Genomic DNA, 6884 nt, shown 5'->3' with positions numbered 1-6884 from the left:
CGCAAGGAGCATCGCTGGGGCGGGGGGGGCGGGGCGGGCGGGGCCGGGGCGGGGGGGCGGCTGGCTGCAGCCCCGGGATGGCTCCTGCGAGGAGGGTAGAGAACAGCACACTCAAGCCGTGGAGCAGCTCTCCACACCCAACCAGGAACTGCAAGCCTGGCCGAGATTCTCAGATGCCTATCGCCAAGCAGCGAGCCCGTGATTGGCGCCGCGCTGCTGCGCGAGGCGGGGCTTCCTTCCTTGCCCAAGAGACCGGAAGTGGGCTCATTTTCCACCGGAAGGAGAGAGAAGTTACATGCAGAAGCCAGACACCTGATGCTGGCAGCGCTTGTCGCGTGAAGTTGGGCCAGTATCTGGCCATCTATTGCGGCGGGCGACAGTGGTGTCCCAGGAGGCTGGCTGGAGTGGCAGGCGTCAGAGGAATGGGAGTAGAAGAGATGGGTAAGCTACCCCGGCGCCGATCCCACTCCTCTGTGCTTTTATTTTCTCCGTCTCTTTAAAGAGGGTTGACAGCCCGCGGAGCTGCGGTGGTGAGTAGATGGGCGAGAAGAAATACGCACTCATACAGACTAAACCTTAAGCACACGCACATATGCATTCGTACGTACGTACAAGTGTACATGCATATGCACGAAATAGTCACATTCACAGAGCTGATAAAATGCCTACAAATCAGGCATTCAGAATCGATTCCTCTTTTTTTAGGGAATCACCTGTAGCCGCAGTTTTGTAGCCGCAGTTTTAAGCACGCGTACACACACACACACACACACACACACACACACACACACACACACACACACACGGGCGCAGTTTTAAGCACGCGTACACACACACACACACACACACACACACCGGGCGCAGTTTTAAGCACGCGTACACACACACACACACACACACACACACACACACACACACGGGCGCGCGCGCACGGAGTTGGTGATTTTTAAACCATTTAATGTTAGAAATGGAACAAGGGCATCTTGGTAATACATCTTATTTCAGCTTGAACGGAAGAGCAGCAGGGAGACTGGTGGGATGTCACACACGGTTTGTGAAGGACAGCGCCATGACTAAAATTTAATTTTTTTCCAGCTCAGAATTCTTGTACATAGCAGTCAATGCAAATTGCTTTAAAATTGCTTTCAGATAGTGTGGGTATCTGGGAGGAGATTATAGAGACTTGAAGGAGTGAAGGGTTGGCGAGGTGCATTTAGCTGCCAGTTTAATGGCTCGGTAGTTAAGAGCACTCGTGGCTCTTCACAGAGGATCGGACTTTGATTCCCAGCACCCACATCATATTGCTCACAATCAATTGTCTTTGTTTTATAAACAAATGGTTACTGTTGATTTGTGACATGGGCAAAAGTATCACCAGAAAATGCAATAATATGCTTGTATAATTCTAAACACAAGAATACAAATGGGCTTACATTTTTTTTTTTTTTTTTTTTTTTAAGATCCTGTTGTCTGTCACTCCTGTCAGGAATTGATGCCAGGGCCTCAAATATGCTAGACAAGTGTACCACCAGTGAGCTAAAACTCCAGCCTTCATGGCTTTTGTTGTCTTAAGTAAATGGCTCAGACCTGTTTCTAGAATCTTACCAGTTCATTGGATTGGTACATGAACCAACAACAGGTAGTCTCCATTTCTGCTCATTCTGTTGGCTAGTTAGCTGTGTCTAACCTTTTGCCGGTAACCATCTGTCTGTGGTTGTTTCTCCTCCCTTCTCTCTAAATAGCTCATGAATTTTTAATTGATAAGTAACTATACAAAAACATGACTATAACTAACTGTAGTTGTTATGTAGGTAGGTAAATGTTTAAAATTTCTTATATGGGGGGTGTGTGGCTCGTGGGTACCTTGTGTGGACAAGACCCTGGGTTTAGTCCTCAGCATGAAGGGTGGTGGTGGGGAGAACTCTTATATGGAAATCTTTGTCAATTAAATGTTAAATTTTTGAGAAATTGGCTTAAGGTACTTTGAAGAGCTGGGAAAATACATTTCTGGCTTAAATTAATGGACTTCAGGATTCCACTATGAAAATTCTGACCACCCACTGCCTTGGTAGAAAAGGATGAGATTTCAGTAATGATGAGTGCTTCTGTTTGATTTATCATCTCAGAGAATACTTAAATTTGGCCAAAGTTTCAGTGGTGGGGATCATGGCATACACCCTTAATCCCAGGATTTGGGAGGTAGAGGCAGGCAGATCTCAGAGAGTTCGAGGCCAGCATGGTCTACAGAGTGGGTTTCAGGACAGCCAGGGCTACAGAGGGGAACCGTCTCAAAAAAATAAAATAAAATAAAAAATAAAAAAGTTGTTTAGAGAAAAGGACTGTTGCTAAGTACTTAGTTACTTTAATTGTTGCTTTATGCCACTTTGTGAGGAAGTTGATAAAATGATTTTTAAAGATACTTCACATTAAGAAGGAATCCAGTAAATAGCTGTGGTCTTTACAAGTTTGTCATTACTTTACAGGGTATAATTTACTCTACAAAAATCTTAGATTGTAAACTGTAGGGATGGTCTCTGTAAACACTAGGCCAGCAGCGTCCGTCCATGTGACTCTGTAGCTGGTGTTGGATCAAACTTCTAGAGTCTGACCCCAAGTGGTTTATTTTAGGCAATTTAAGATAGTACAATTTGGAAAAGAGTTTCCTTGTGTAACACAATCAATCCCGTATGCACAATAAGGCATAATTCCATTGAAACTCTTTTCAAAGTAGAAGTCACCTCTTATATAGAAATGGATTCTATAGATAGACTGCATGTGTTAAGGGCCTTGGGAAGGACCTGGTGTGATTTCAGTTAGATAGTGCAGTGGTTACTAGGCTATTAGCAACTTCCAGTCCTGTTTGTAGGGGTTGTGAGGCAGGTGTGTCCTGGCCTACAGATAGCACAAAGTTCCATCTAGGTCATTAACCACCTATGGTTCAGTTAGTAAGAGTCTGGAGAAGCTCCTGGCCATATAGATAGTGCAGAGGTCACCAGGCTAACCATATTCAGCCTTCTGGGCAGAAAACAGAGGTTGTACATCTCTTCCTTTGAAGACACAATCCTGTGTGTTTGACATTCTTAATTTCCCTAGTGCTTATTTTCGAGCACAAGAACTTTGTGCTCTCTACAGTAAACTAGTAGATAGCCATATTGTTGTGCGGTGCTCAAAAATGTCAGGTAGACAGTTAAATTTAGTGGGTCAGGGGCAACTTGCACACACTGGTCTCCAGGGATTATGAACCAAATTTATGATCTAGAGCATTTAAAATAGCATATCATATATATTTGTGCTATTTTAGGAATAGTCAAAACTATACCAAGTATTAAATGTGTCAGTTTCCTTGTAGTATTGGGGGATCATTCTATGCCACATCCAGCACTACCCTTGGTTCTTCTACACTCGCTCTGCACAAATTAGAAGTCACCACAGTTTCTAATTGGACTAGGTCAGGCCCCTAGGTGTATTTGGACAGAAGACAATTCCTGGTCCACATTTTTACCCTCATCCATCCCACAGCCCTTAAGAGCATTCACTTGACAGCTGCTTTCATTTCTAATGAAAAAGCTCTTCAATTTGTAAGATAATTTGATGTCTTGTTTCTCCCTTCAGGTATGTGAGTCCCTGAAAGCAGAGAGCAGTTCTTTGCATGCTGTGAGCATTCACGGATGATGCAGCCACACCATGCCTCTGACATGCATAATTCAAGTGGAGCAGATACAGGCCTGTGGTTCCAGTACCACCGCTTGAGGATTCTGTAAACGGTGAGTGTGTGGCATGTAGCTCAGCTTGAGACAGGTAGGAATTAGGCAGTGCTTCCCAGGGTTGATTCTGAGCCATACGGGGCATTAGGAGGACAGAGAGGAGGAGGTCCACTCTAGGTGTCTAGGAATCAGTTGATGGTTTATAAAGTATAAATGGTAAAAGGACAGTGTTGAGTATCCTACACTTTTTCCAGAGTGCTGTCTGTACTTTTGGATATTGCTTCTTGTTTCTTCCTTCCCTCTTGCTGCTTCTCTTCCCTTTAGATTAATGTTTAGGGCGTGGAAGGAAATAGAGTAGGTGGCAAAATGACAGCAGGCATATGGAAGAGTAATGTCCACATCTAGTCAGTCCATTTCTAAGATGTCCATTCCATGTTCTTGTTTTGTTAAAGTGGACAACTAGGAACTGGGGTTTTGTTGGCTGGGTGCTTTTTCCAGTGAGTATATTACATCCCTGTCTCTAAACCAGTCTGTTTAAATCTCTTAAATTTCCTTCAAGGAAAAGATCCATATTTAGGCTCAGGAAGGGGTGGGGGGGAAGAGCAGATTTGGGTCCTAGTCCATACTATGGAAGTATTGTGACTTAGTAACTGCATGTTGTTTGAATCAGCTGTAACCTGTTTAATTCTAAAAATTTAAATGAATGATGGTTTAATTCTACCATATTTGAGTAAGAGAAAATAGATTCTGTCAGTCTAAGACTAGGAAGAAAAGTTAGTCCAACTATGGGTTGAGCTTCATTTATTTCCAGGATTGGTGTCAGCAGAGAACAAACAGTGACGTGATGAGACACAATGAACTTGACAAGAACCATGCAGCAATGGCTATTTTTGAGTGGCATTGGTGCCAAGTCATAGGTACCCTCCTTACTAATAACAGATGCTGTCTGGCAAACTGGTGCCTTGCATTTATCTCTGCTAACCACTGGCATTAAGAGAAGCATATCTGCAATGTTCAGATTATGAAAGCCTGAGTTATGAATGATCTTTTCTTTACTATCTAGGAATTTTAAGAACAGTGGTTTAAGAATAGGTTTGTAGTCCAGACTAGCTTTAGACTTGTGGCAGTCCTACTGCTTCAGCCTCCTTAGTGCTGAGATTACTGGGGTGAGCCACCATGACTAACTTTTAGTTTAGTTTCTTCAGATAGGGTCTCATGTAGCCCAGGCTGGCTTCAAACTTGCTATGTAGCTGAGGGTGACCTGAACTCCTGGTTCTCCTGCCTCTACTGTCCAAGTTCTGGGATTACGGGCATGCCCAGCTAGAGAATCATAACGCTTTAAGTGGTGGATTTAGTCATGTTCTTCTGGAGACTAAGAAAACAGAGTCCTTGAAGTCAAGGACTCTGCCTTTAGCCTCCTAAATGAAAAGGTAGATAGAACAGGTCTTGTTTGCAAAATAAATCCAAGACCTACTTATCTACCAACAGCCATTACCTACTTCCTGCTGTCGTACTACAGGGAATGGTTGGCGTGAACTGATAGCTGGGGAAGCTGGAGTGGACACAGTCTCCTCTACTAGTGATAGGGAGGTGCCGAGAGGTCAGACGGGGTTTAGAAAGTTGAGGAGCCGCTCCCTATAGTGCAGGTTTCAAGGATCTTATCATTTACAGAATGCCACATCAGAGTAAATTACACTGTGCACAGCTTCCGGTGAGTGAGTCATGTAGGGTGGTGATTTTACCAGATTTGAGAATGAGAAGTTGAGAATGCCCAACTGCCGATAGTTTTTCTATTATGTACTGACAGCCAAGTACATGCTCAGAAACATTTTACTGCATGTGTGCAAGTGTCTACATCATTAACCAGCAGGGAGCCCCTTATTTTTATTTATGTGGGGCGGGGAGTGAGGAGGGGGTTTTGTGTCTTGGTACACATATGGAGTTCCAAAGACAACTTGCAGAGTCTTTCCTTCCATCACATGGGTTCTGGAGAATGAACTCAGGTCATCAGGTTTGGCAACAAGTACCCAGCCCCAGATGCCAATCAAACAACACTTTTTTTTTCATTCATGGTGACTTATGCCTTGCGATTCCAACATTTGGGAAACTGAAGCAGGAGGATAGCCATGAGTGCAAGGTCAGTTTGGGCTACCTAGTGAGATACTGTCTCAAACAGCCAAAACCAAACCACCACCACCAACGACCAAAAAAAAAAAAAAAAAAAAAAAAAGACAAAACAAACAATTTAATTTTAACAGAAGTCGATACTATTTTATAGCAAACATTCCTAACTACTTGTTCGTTCTGTCTTCTAAAGGTGTTACATTCTGGACAGTCTAACTACTAAATGCTTGAATGCTTGCTAGTTCCCACCATGGTCCTGTGAAGGCTTACCGACTCGTTCCCCTTTGCTAGGGTGGGGAGCCAGGCCTTGTGTGATGATTCAGTCAGGAGTTACACACTGAGACAGGGAAAGGTGGGAGGAGAGCTGATGTTAGTGTAGTTTGGTTTATCTGCCCAGTATCAGGGATCATGGTCATAGCTGTCTGTTTTTAAAAATACTTTTCTACCCTGGGCATGTTGACAGGAGTTCAAGGCCAGCCAGCCTAATGTTTTTCTTTTCTTTTTCTTTTTCTTTTTTTTAACAGATTTATCAGCAGGTTGCAGCTGAACATGGACATGAGGTAAACCCTGCCCCTGGTTAAAATTTAGTTTAATCAACTTCTGCATGGAATTGTAAGGACATGGACTATATCACAGAATCCAGCAGGTTCCCTCCCCCTTTCTTTAGATTTATCTTTTCTTCTTTAAGAAGATAACATGCTTAAACAAAGTTTCTTTATGGTTAGCAACTGTGATTCTTGAAGTTGGGCAACCCCTAGTTTAAATAAATTTTAAATGTCAAAGATCTAGATATCTTGTTAAATTAAAAAAAAAGTATTAAAATCCTACCAGGTGTCATGTTTTTGCCATTTACCTATGCTTGTCTTCTGTGTGATACATTCCAGGAATCCCACTAGAACTCTGAAGTCAAACTGGCCATGTCTGTGACCCACATTTCCTATTTGGTGGTTTCTATTTCAGTAGCTGAGAATACCTTTCACTATATATACATGCATATTTCATTAGCAATTTCAGCCAATTCTGTGTAAGGTAGGAGGCCCAGCTTGTCAGAGCAGG

At 43.1% G+C, this 6884-nt stretch overlaps 1 long non-coding RNA gene and 1 other non-coding gene across 2 annotated transcripts; both read left to right on the top strand.

Annotated features, from left to right (window-relative positions):
* Positions 1 to 211: 211 nt before the first annotated feature.
* LOC103159680 lies at positions 212 to 6655 on the top strand. Its single transcript, XR_003483801.2, has 3 exons — positions 212 to 441; positions 3613 to 3764; positions 6353 to 6655. It is a non-coding gene; the product is annotated as an uncharacterized LOC103159680 (long non-coding RNA).
* On the top strand, positions 5123 to 5202 carry Mir1839 (microRNA mir-1839). Its single transcript, NR_105143.1, has one exon. It is a non-coding gene; the product is annotated as a microRNA mir-1839 (primary transcript).
* Positions 6656 to 6884: the final 229 nt, after the last annotated feature.

The sequence above is a fragment of the Cricetulus griseus genome, chromosome 3 (assembly GCF_003668045.3).
Source record: "Cricetulus griseus strain 17A/GY chromosome 3, alternate assembly CriGri-PICRH-1.0, whole genome shotgun sequence".
Taxonomy (NCBI): domain Eukaryota; kingdom Metazoa; phylum Chordata; class Mammalia; order Rodentia; family Cricetidae; genus Cricetulus; species Cricetulus griseus.
The sequence above is the reverse complement of the archived record's forward strand: the minus strand, read 5'-3'. Positions and strand labels throughout refer to the sequence as shown.